Source organism: Pteropus medius, unplaced genomic scaffold, assembly GCF_902729225.1.
Source record: "Pteropus medius unplaced genomic scaffold, Ma_sr-lr_union100, whole genome shotgun sequence".
NCBI classification, from domain to species: Eukaryota; Metazoa; Chordata; class Mammalia; order Chiroptera; family Pteropodidae; genus Pteropus; species Pteropus medius.
Genome location: NW_024343579.1, coordinates 111,561 through 122,331, shown reverse-complemented (window position 1 = coordinate 122,331; position 10,771 = coordinate 111,561).

Below are 10,771 nucleotides of genomic sequence, written 5' to 3'. Positions count from 1 at the left end.
AAAAACACATTAACACACATGGAAAGTGCACAGAACAGTAAGCTCTCAAGAGAAGTAGCTGTTGTTTTGATTTAACTGTTATTATTTTAGCTAAGCAAATGGGAAGGGAAAGAGGCACAATAAGAAAAACATCTGGGTTATCGATGTTTTCTGAATCACAACAGAAATATTTTGACATTTCTTTTCCCTATACCCTTTCAAGGGGCCTTGTGCTGATCTAGAGGAGGGAGGTGACAGTCCTACTATGGCCTGGTCAGCCCGCAGTGCTTGGACACATGCCCTATTCTGGCTACCAGTAACCTCTCTGAGACATTAACGAGCTGGACTTGCTCCAGGAACTAGCGATCGGGCTGTCAAAGGAAACAGGATTTTCATATAAGGAATAGTCTTGGGGAGTGTTTAGGCAAGAGAAAAAGAGGACTTTTAAGAGATTAAAGGGAGAGGGTGATGAGGGAGAAACCTCTAGTGAGTTCATAGAAGATTTGATCTGTTATGTGCGGCCTCAACTTGTGGAAACAAAGGTAAAGGGGACAAGCTGTAGGGTGATGGATTCTGGAACTTTCTAAGACACAAAACAACTTCAAGATGGAAGAGCTGGCTGGCCTCTTGGGAATGCTTAGGCCTGGTTCTCTAGTCCTTCTTTGATGTCCCTTCCACCCTGGAGACCTTATGACACTCACCTCCCCCATCAGGTTTGGGCCAGGACAATAATGAAAGGCCAGTTTCCAGAACTGCTAGAGCAAAGTAAACAGAGGATTTGGCAGGTCCTCTGTTTAATTTAAGCCCACATTTGAGACATACCTTTGAGGCTCTGCCACATCCTGCCTGTGGCCAAGTTGAATGTATGGAGATTTTTCTGCCCACCTTTGCATTCTTGCCCTGTGATGCCAAGCTGAAAGAGTGGAGCTGTGAGAGAGCTTCTGCTAGGAGCTTTTAGTTGTTATCTTGTCTTTAGAAAAAGAATGGATGGGTGAATGGGGAAAATAAACATACTGAAAACATTTCTAGGATTCTTCCTAGATCAAGACAAAGGTCTAGATGCTGAATTGGGGCCCAGCCCATCCTAAAGTGCTTTTCTCAGTGTGCCTCTTCATCTCTTAAAAATAAAATTCCAACTTTTAATTGTGATCCATGATTTTACAGAGTTCTTCATTCAGATCAGTAATAAAAGGTACATGGGAAGTTTTCCAAGTTCAGTTAATCATGCAGAAGGCTCTTTCCTTTGGTGTCATCTGGTTCAGTGGCCCCTCATATATAGGTGAAGAGACTGAGGCCCAGAGAGAGGAAGGGACTTGTCCAAGGTCACATCACAAGGCATCGGCAATGTAAACCAGGCTTCCTGCCTTCCTGCAGAGTTGTGGGTGGTGTGGCTTCCTGGACTGTGGTTGTTCACTGGCTCCTTGGGGACTTCGCCTGCTGTCCTGACCTTCTGGCTCTAAAGAGGCCTTTCATTTGTGCCAGGTTCTTCTGCCAAGTTCGAATCAAGCAGAATGGTTTTTAAACAGCAGCAGGGTTTTCAGAACGGTTTTTAATCATCACCCCACTTGTAAAGAGACCACAGGCAGGACCAGCTATTGACCCAACAGAGGGACAACTTGACTCTCTCATATGGAGCCTAGCATTTGAAGAGTTGATAATTGTTCATTGTTAGTAAGTTAATGCTTGTAATTTACAAGTGATGCTACTTCTCTTAGTGTATTTCGTGTGTGCTGTTTAGAAGTACAAATGATATTACCCTTATTAGAAGATTTGTGCTTATTTTCAGTTTGGCTTGCCCATCTGGTTTGGAGAGAGAGTGAAGTTTAGTGAGTGTTCCGACTCTAATTCTGCTGTTTCTCATGATGAGCCCATCCTGTACAACATTCCATTTGCAGTCCATGAATCAAATGCTATTCATGGGCACAGAACAGAACGAACCAACACAAATCATTTAGCTTGCTTGACATTCTCTAAATCCCACTCCCCCCTTTAAACACACAAGCTCCAAGCCTGTTTCAAAGGGCAAATATTGTAAAAAATGAAGACATTGTCACAGGCTGTACTTGGAAAGAATTCAACCGATTTTGAACTACTCTGACCTGTAGGTGGTATGTCTTCAAAGAGATTCACTTAATTGGATTTAGGTGAGGAACAGTCAATAACAGAATAGTTATTTGTGCATTAAATGTGGACATATTCTCACCATATAGGGCATCTCTGGGGCAGCACTTTCACAGGTTGATTTTAGATTTTGGATTAAGAGGTCTGAAGGCAAAGGTTTTCTAGTCTAAAGTGATGATTAGAAAGACAACTGCCAAAGTCAATTCCAGATCAACCAGTTGACCACCACCTAGGTACATCTGAAATCTGTTTTGGGGGTTATTTCATGGCTCTGGAGGGAGGTGAAATTCAAATTGTGAATTTTATGACACAGTGACAGCCCCAGTAGCAGTGTAGGGAAGGGAAAGAAAGGGAAATATGAGCTAAAAAGCAGATTCTTTCAATTGCCTTTGGTTTTCTGTTTTCTAGGCTGCCTACATCCTCCATCAGCATAGAGCTGCACAGTTAATGCACTGGATACTACTGCAAGTTGCATCTTGATAAACCACATGACCCAGCAAATGCATCACTAGGTATCTATTCAAGAGAAATGAAAACATAAAGTCCACACAAAGACTTGTACATGGATGTTCATAGCAGCATTATTCATAATAGCCAAAGTAAAAATAACTCAAATGTCCATCAAGTGATGAATGGAGAGAACGTATTCTATCTATACAATGGAATATTATTAAGCCATAAAAAAGGAATGAAGTATTGACATATACTACAACATGGATGAACCTTGAAATCATTATGCTAAGCAAAAGGAGCCAGACACAAAAGGTTACATATTATGTGATTCTGTTTATATTAATTGCGCAAAATAGGAAAACCCATAGAGACAGAAAGCACATTCATGGTTGTCAGGGGCTAGGGGGAGGGGGATGTGAAATGAATGCTTAACGAGTGAGAGGTTTCTTCATGGAGTGATGAACATTCTAAAATTGATGATGATGATTTCACAGTTCTATAAACATACTGAAAATCACTGATAGTATACTCTAAAAGGGTTAAAGTAGTAGATTTTGTCTTAAAACATTTTTTTATTGTGGCAAAATATCCATAATATAAAATTTACCTTTTAACCATTTTTAAGGGTACAATTCAATGGCGCTAAGTATATTCACATTGTTATGCAAGCATCACCGTTATCCATCTCCATAACTTTTCATCTTTCCAAACTGAAATTCTATACCCAATAAATAATAACTTCCTGTTACCACCCTTCCCAAAGTCCCTGGTAATCTCTACTTTCTATGTCTATAGCTTTCGCTATTTTAGGTTCCTCACGTAAATGGAATCATATGTTTGTCCTTTTGTGTCTGACTTCTTTCAATGAGCATAATCTTTTCAAGGTTCATCATGTTGCACCATGTGTCAGAGTTTTTTAAATGGTAAATTTTATTGGATGTGAATTTTATCTCAATAAAAAAAATGCATCCCAATGGGAGACAAAAGTAGTCTAGGGAGGTAGGTGTGATGGCTCCAGGTAGTAAAGGGAGGTGTTGATGGATATGGGGCTGACCCACCTACAAAGTTTGATCATGGAATGTTTTGAAGTCAAGTGGGAACCATCAAATTTGATCTTTCTGTCAGCGATGAGGAGCCACTGAAGGCCTTATCAGGTGTGATATGAGAAGACATGGGTATTAAGGAAGTTCACTGAGGGGGAGTGAGGGGGCAGGATGTTCATCAAGGAGACCAGTTGGTAGGCTGGCATGCCACTATGCCCTTAGAAGAAGTTTAGGTGTTGAGAGGGAGACCTTCCTTAAGGAAATGGATGTGCCCCGCTCTGCTGTCTGTAATACATCCAATTGCATACATAAAGGCTGGAAAGTGCCATGATACATCAGCAAAGAAAAGCAGGTGGCCTACAAACAAGAACCAGGGAATGTGGATCTATAGTTAACTCTAGATCCACCAGGTGGCTGCTCCCCCTCCACCTGGGAGCATGAGAGTATTAGTGTCATTGTAATGCAGACCAGTAGAAAGGGAACCTCTTAAGAGACCCTGGAATCTCTCTCATTGCTATTTAAGGGAGAAAGTTTGGGTTTGCTGATGTAAATTCCAAACCCACAGGCAAACATTTTCACCTCCATTCCTGTGGGAGGCTGAATGACGACCCACAAAAGAAATCTGAATCCCAGTTCTGAAAACCCATGAATGTTACCTTATATAGCAAAAGAGACTTTGCAGATGTGATTTAGTTAAAAATCCTGAAATGAGATTATCCTAGATTATCCAGCTGGGCTCTAAATATAATCATAAGTGTCCTCATAAGAGGGGAGCAGAGGAGCATTGCCCACAGGGGCAATGTGACCACTGAAGTAAGATGCTCTGCTGCTGGCTTTTGAAGATGGAAGCAGGGCCCACGAACCAAGAAACACAAGGAATGCAGCTCTAGATACCAGAGAAGGCAACAGATTTTCCGCTAAAGCCTCCTGAAGGAAGGCAGCTCAGCCAACACATTGGCTTTGACCAAATGAAACTGATTTTGGACCTCTGATTTACAGAAATGTAAGAGAATAAATAAATGTTTTTTGAAGCCACCAAGGTGGTGATAAGTTGTTACAGAGCCAAGGAAATGAATACAACTCCTCTGATGTTATATACTTTGAGAAGTTACTGTAGTCACAGATGTCTAGGCTCAGGAGCAACGTGTTCAATGTCCTTTGCTTCTTGCCAAGGACAGCCTACAATGGCCTGACTGAATTCCTTTTTGTATCATGCCCTGGCTGTTCTGGAACTTTCTGGAATATACCATGGAATAATAGAAGGCCACTCTCTTCAGTCTCAGCAGACCAGCTTCTCAGTGTACAGGATCCTGCTCCCTTAGACTGAGGTTCCAGGTAGAGCCAGTCCTGCCCAACTCTACCCATGCATCTGACAGTGCCATCTGCCTTACCTGTCAAGGGTAGAATGTGGTCAAAAGGAGTATTATTCTTTCATTGTCTTAACAAACCTACTCTGTAGGATCTACTCCAAGAAATGAACTCCTGATCCCGTGGCTTTTCCCCAGGTATCTCTTGGCTTGTCTAGCAACCATCAAGCTTTTATGAGTTTCTACTTTGTGCCCTCAACTATGCTTGTCTTAAAGTCTGAGCTATATTTGCTTATTCATTCACCAAACATTCACTTAAGGTTATGCTCCCTCTAAGGAAGGATCTGTTGCAGGCCTCTTTCCTAGTTTTTGGTAGTTACCATCAATCTTTGGTGTTCCTTGACTTGTAGATGCATCACTCCAATCGCTCCCCCTGTTTTCATATAGCCTTCTTACAAAGACACCAGTTTGTTGGATTTAGGGCCCACCCTAATCCAGTATAAACTCACTTTAACTTGATTACGTTTGCAAAGACCTTGTTTCCAAATACGGTCACATTAACAGGTATCAGGAATTAGGACTCCAACATATCTTTTTTGGGGATATGATTCAACCCATAATACATTCCAAACAGTCTTGGCAATTTCTTGCTGCTTAGAGACAAAGCTGACTATTCCCCCCATTCAGTGTCCACTGTATTTCTCTTTCTTCTGCTAGCTAGAACATTGGGATAGGAAGCAACCACTTGCAGGTCCTGCACATTTAAAATTCCATCTTGGCTGACAACAGATGAAGAAATGTGTACAGTTCCAGACACCATGGAATAATCAATCCTCTGGCTGACTTCATTCTATCAGGTCAAGCTGGAAGGGGCTGTTAGTGATGGTAGGTACTCCTCTGCCCCAAACTTTGATCAAGTGAAACCTGTACACTAATGTTTATAGCAGTGTTATTCATAATAGCCAAAAGGCAGAAACAACCTAAATGCCCATCAACAGATGAATGGATAAGTAAACTGTGTTCAATTGATACAATGGAATATTATTTGGCCATAAAAGGAATGAAGTACTGATCCAAGCTATAACATGAGTGAACCTTGAAAACTTCATGTTACTTGAAAGAAGGCAGACTCAAAAGACCACATACATGTGGCATGATTCCAGTCCTATGAAAGTTCATAACCAGAAAATCTATAGAGGCAGAAAGCAGATTAGTTGCTTAGGGATGGGAGGATGGAGTGGAAGTAAAGGGCAATGATAGCTAAAAGGTATAGGGTTTCTTTTTGAGGGTGATAAAAATACTCTAAAATTGACTATAGTGGTGGTTGCACAACTCTGTGAATACACTAAAAACCATTGAATTTTACACTTTAAATAGGTGAATTGTATGGTATGTAAATTATATCTCAATAAGGCTGTTTAAAAACATGCTAAAACTCTTGCTATCTGTACATAGTATATGTATAATATATATACATATATGTGTGTATATATATGTGTGTGTGTATGTGTGTGTGTGTGTAGGTATATATATATACATATATATATATATATATATATAGAGAGAGAGAGAGAGAGAGAGAGAGAGAGAGAGAGAGTATATAGTTTCCATTCAGCTATGCTTGTATGAAGGTCTCACCCTAAACTATCTTGTTATTACATGGTTGTTTTGTTTAATTAATTTGGGTTTACCCCATCCATATTTTTAAATTATGACTTGGATTCAGTTGACATGCAACAAGGAAATCTACATTTACTAAATGACCTGGACTTAGTTTTTAAAGATAATTGGTGTTCTGTTCCATAGTTTTAAGGCTGGCCTTCAGCTTAGTAAACGCTTTAGTATCCTATGGGCGCTGTGGCAAATTACGGCAAACTTAGTGACTTTGAAAGATACGAATTTATTATCTTATAGTTCTGGATATCAAAAATCTTAAAACTAAGGTATGAGCAGGGCTGCATTTCTTCTGAAGACTCTAGAGAAGAATCAGTTCCCCTGCCAATTCTAGCTTTTAGAGGCTGCTTGAATTCCTTAGCTTAGCTTCCTCTTCAAAGAGAAAAACAGCATCTTCCAATCTTTTTCTCTGACTCTGACCTTCCTGCCTCCCCCTTATAAGACCTCTTGTGATTACATTGGGAACACCTGGGTAATCCAAAACACTCTACATCCCAAGGTTCTTGACTGCAAAGCCTATTTTGCTGTGTAAGGTAAGATAGTCACTGGTTCTGGGCTTAGGAGTGGACACCTTGGAGGTCCATTATTCAGCCGACAGCAGTGAAGTTCCCTTTTAGATAAAGCATTTGATACAGAGTCAGAGGACTACTGTGAAAGAGGGAACGAGGAGACTTTGCAGCCTACACTGGCCTGACTGAATTCCTTTATGTGTAATGCCCTGTGTCTTCTGTAGATGACTTTCCCATTTGGAAATGCCATGAGGTAAAATCTCCTACTTTCTTGTGTAGAGGCTCTCCACCAATGATGCCTGAAGTGATTGGTGCCTTCTGTCCCAGGCACACCACTGTACACATGCTAGGTGTTTGGTAACCATTGGCTCAAGGCTGACTGGGTCTTTGCCCCAGGAGAGAAAGAAGGTCAGTCTAAAGGGGTCCTAGTTGATGGGCCATTTCAAGGTCATCACTAAGGAAGCTTCTCAATTAACAACTCCTCTCCTAGAAGCTCTTCATTGGAGCTATTTTGAATCTCTCCTACCATGATGGAAGCTCACTTTGTTTGCTTGTTTGGTTCTCAGGGCAAGCGTACAATAGCCTCTAAACAGAACGGCCATAGACTAGAATAGCACCATTGATTTATTTCGGTCTTTTGAACAGGTGAAATCGTTTCAACTCCTTTATGCTTTCTCTGCAGGGCTTTCTTTCTTATGAATTACCCACACTGCAGCAAAATTTACTCCGGTTTTCCTAAAAGACCCAGAAATTCTCCTATGTCCAATCTGTCACTGCTAACAGACATCCATTGAGTGCTCTGCTATGAACTCACCATATTTCCATCTCTCCCCACTGGGCTTCTATCCTCTGCTGATTCTTATTTGTTTCGTCGAAGGCAGGCATCATAGCATAATAGAAATAGCATGGAATTGGAGTCAGAAGACATGAATTGAAGTTCAGCTGTGAACCTGTTAGGTGTGTGACCTTCAGCCAGCCTATGTCTCTTCATTTGTAAGGAGGCTGGGGCTGGGAGTGTGAGGTCATTTTAAAAAATCCCTGTGCTTGGCCCCTCCCTCCAAAGGGTGAGGGTGGGATGAGAGTCTCCTCAGGCCCTGCTGATGAAGTCTTGCTTTTCCCTCCAAAGCCTCTTGATCGAGTTGTAGCAGAACGAGCACTGACTGAACTTCACCTTTGGAAACTAAAAATAAAACAGCAGCCTGAACGAATGAGACTTTTGAGCCAGAGAGAATGTAAATCAAATCAGTCGTTTTTGTCATTAACTCAAAATGGATCAAAGACTTAAATATGAGAGCTACAACTATAAAAGCATAAAATTCTTGCACGAAAACATAGAGGTAAATTGTTATGACCTTGGCAATGGTTTCCTAGACATGACACCAAAAGCACAAACTAGCAAAGAAAAAATAGGTAAATTGAACGTCATCAAAATTAAAAACATTTATGTTTCAAAAAATACATCCTGGCAAGGATACACCCTGGTGAGGATGCTTCCTGCCCTTATGTTGTTTTGATAGCCCTGAATAAAAAATTGCATAGGCATAAGAATGGTTAATAGATCAATGGAATATAGTTCAGAAATAAACTCACATTTATGGCCAGTTGATTTTCTACAATTATGCCATAACAATTCGGTTGGGGGAGGAATAGTCTTTTCAATAAATGGTTCTGGGAAAACTGAATATTCATATAAAAGAGTGAATTTGGATCCCTACTTCTGACCATATATGAAATTAACTCTAAATGAATCAGACACCTAAATATAAGAGCTTAAACTATAAAACTATTAGAAGAAAACAGATGTTGAAACAAATACTTTGTACACAAATGTCCATTGCAGCACTATTCACAATAGCCAAAGATGGAAACAACCTAAAGATCCATCAACAGATTAATGAATAAACAAATTGCGATGCAGTCATTCAGTGAAATATTATTCAGCCATCAAAAGGAATGAAGTTCTGATTCATGCTACAACACAGATGAACCGTGAACACATCATACTAAGTGAAAGAAGCCAGTCACGAAGGGCCACGTATTATATGATTCCATTTATATGCAATGTCCAGAACAGGCAGATTCATAAGAAACAAAGATTAGTGGTTGTCAGCACCTGGAGTAGGTCCGGGTGTGACTGCTTAATGGTCATGAGAGTTCATTTGTGGTGATGAAAATGTTCTGGAATTACATAGTGGCAACGGTTGTATAACACTGTGAATACACTAAAAAACACTAAATCGTCCACTTGAAAAGGGACATATGAAAATCATGGTATGTGAAATCTAGCTTATTAAAAATAAATTGCATGGGCAGTACTGAGGGTGTGTGGTGGGTGCAGAGGTCAAAAGCAAAGGCTTCACAGTAAGAGGGAACTGAGTTCAAATCTCAAATCCCTCTCTTCCTAGCTGAACGTCCTTTGGCTCATTGCTGTACCTCTCTGTGCCTCAGTTTCTTTATTGGTAAAATGCATCTGATCACAGCTGCCTCACAGGGGTGTTGTGAGGATTGCAAGTATAATTTAAATATAGGCAGTGCTGTTCTAACTACGATTGTGGTGTGGGGCTTTTTCTCATCCTGGACAAGAAAAGATTCGAGGGGGACTGATACCTGTCTTCAAATTTCTTCAGGCCTACAAAGGAGAAAGGAAGTTAGACTCTCTCCCTGAGGCCTGAGTAGTAAAAATAGGAGCCATAGGAGGATGTTGGGGAGAATTTTCTACAGGGTTTTATTCAGAGGCAATGGGCTGCCTTGGCAGGTAGTGAGGAGTGGGTCACTAGAGATGGGCAAGCAGGGCCTGGATGAGCCCTTGACTGGGTTCATGCCGCACACAGGGATCTAAGCCTCCAACCTTGAGAAGTTTCAGTTTTATGGATTACCCAGTGGGTCAGGTGACGACTGCCAGGCGGCTGCCAACGTCTTCGGCAGTGCTCTCGTGAACTGGAGAAAGGCCAACTGGCTCCAGCAAGGAGGAGAAGAGAGGAGGCTGATTGTAAATTAACATCGTGGCAGGTCCCTTCAGGAAAGGGATTCTTTAAGTAGGTGGAGGCTGTGCGTGAGCACGTGTGCATGTGCTCTTCTCCTCCTGGGGTACGGACAAAACAGGGCTCCCTCCTGCCTCTTCCTGAGCATTAAACAGGTAGCCCTCCTTCTCCTCTCCTTTTGGGGGCAGCAGCTTCAGGCAACACCAGCGGGATGGGATACAAAGAAGGGTAAGTCTCTGTGGGGACAGGGCCCTCCCTGGGGGAGAGGCTGGGGCTGGTCCATACTGAGTGAAGTGGGGGGTGATCCCTTTCACAGCCCACCTTTGAATGCTCCTCCAACGATGGAGTTGTGGTCTTTTCCTTTTATGGCCACCATACTCTTCATACTGAGGACCCCTCCCCCAAATCCTGCTCTTCAGCCCCTGGGCAATTTTTGTTTTGAAAAATTAACCATTAAAGTTCCCATATTCCATTCATATGAAAGTCCAGACCAGAGAAATCTATAGAGACAGAAAGTAGATCAGTGGTTGCCAGGGACCGATGGGATGGAGAGGGAGAGGAACAAGAGCTAAAGGATACGAGGTTTCTTTTGGGGGTGAAAGAAGTGTTGTAAAATTGACTGTGGTGATCGTTGTACAACCTGGTGAATATAAAAACAAAAGCATTGAATTGTGGGTGAATCGTATAGTATGTGACATATGTTA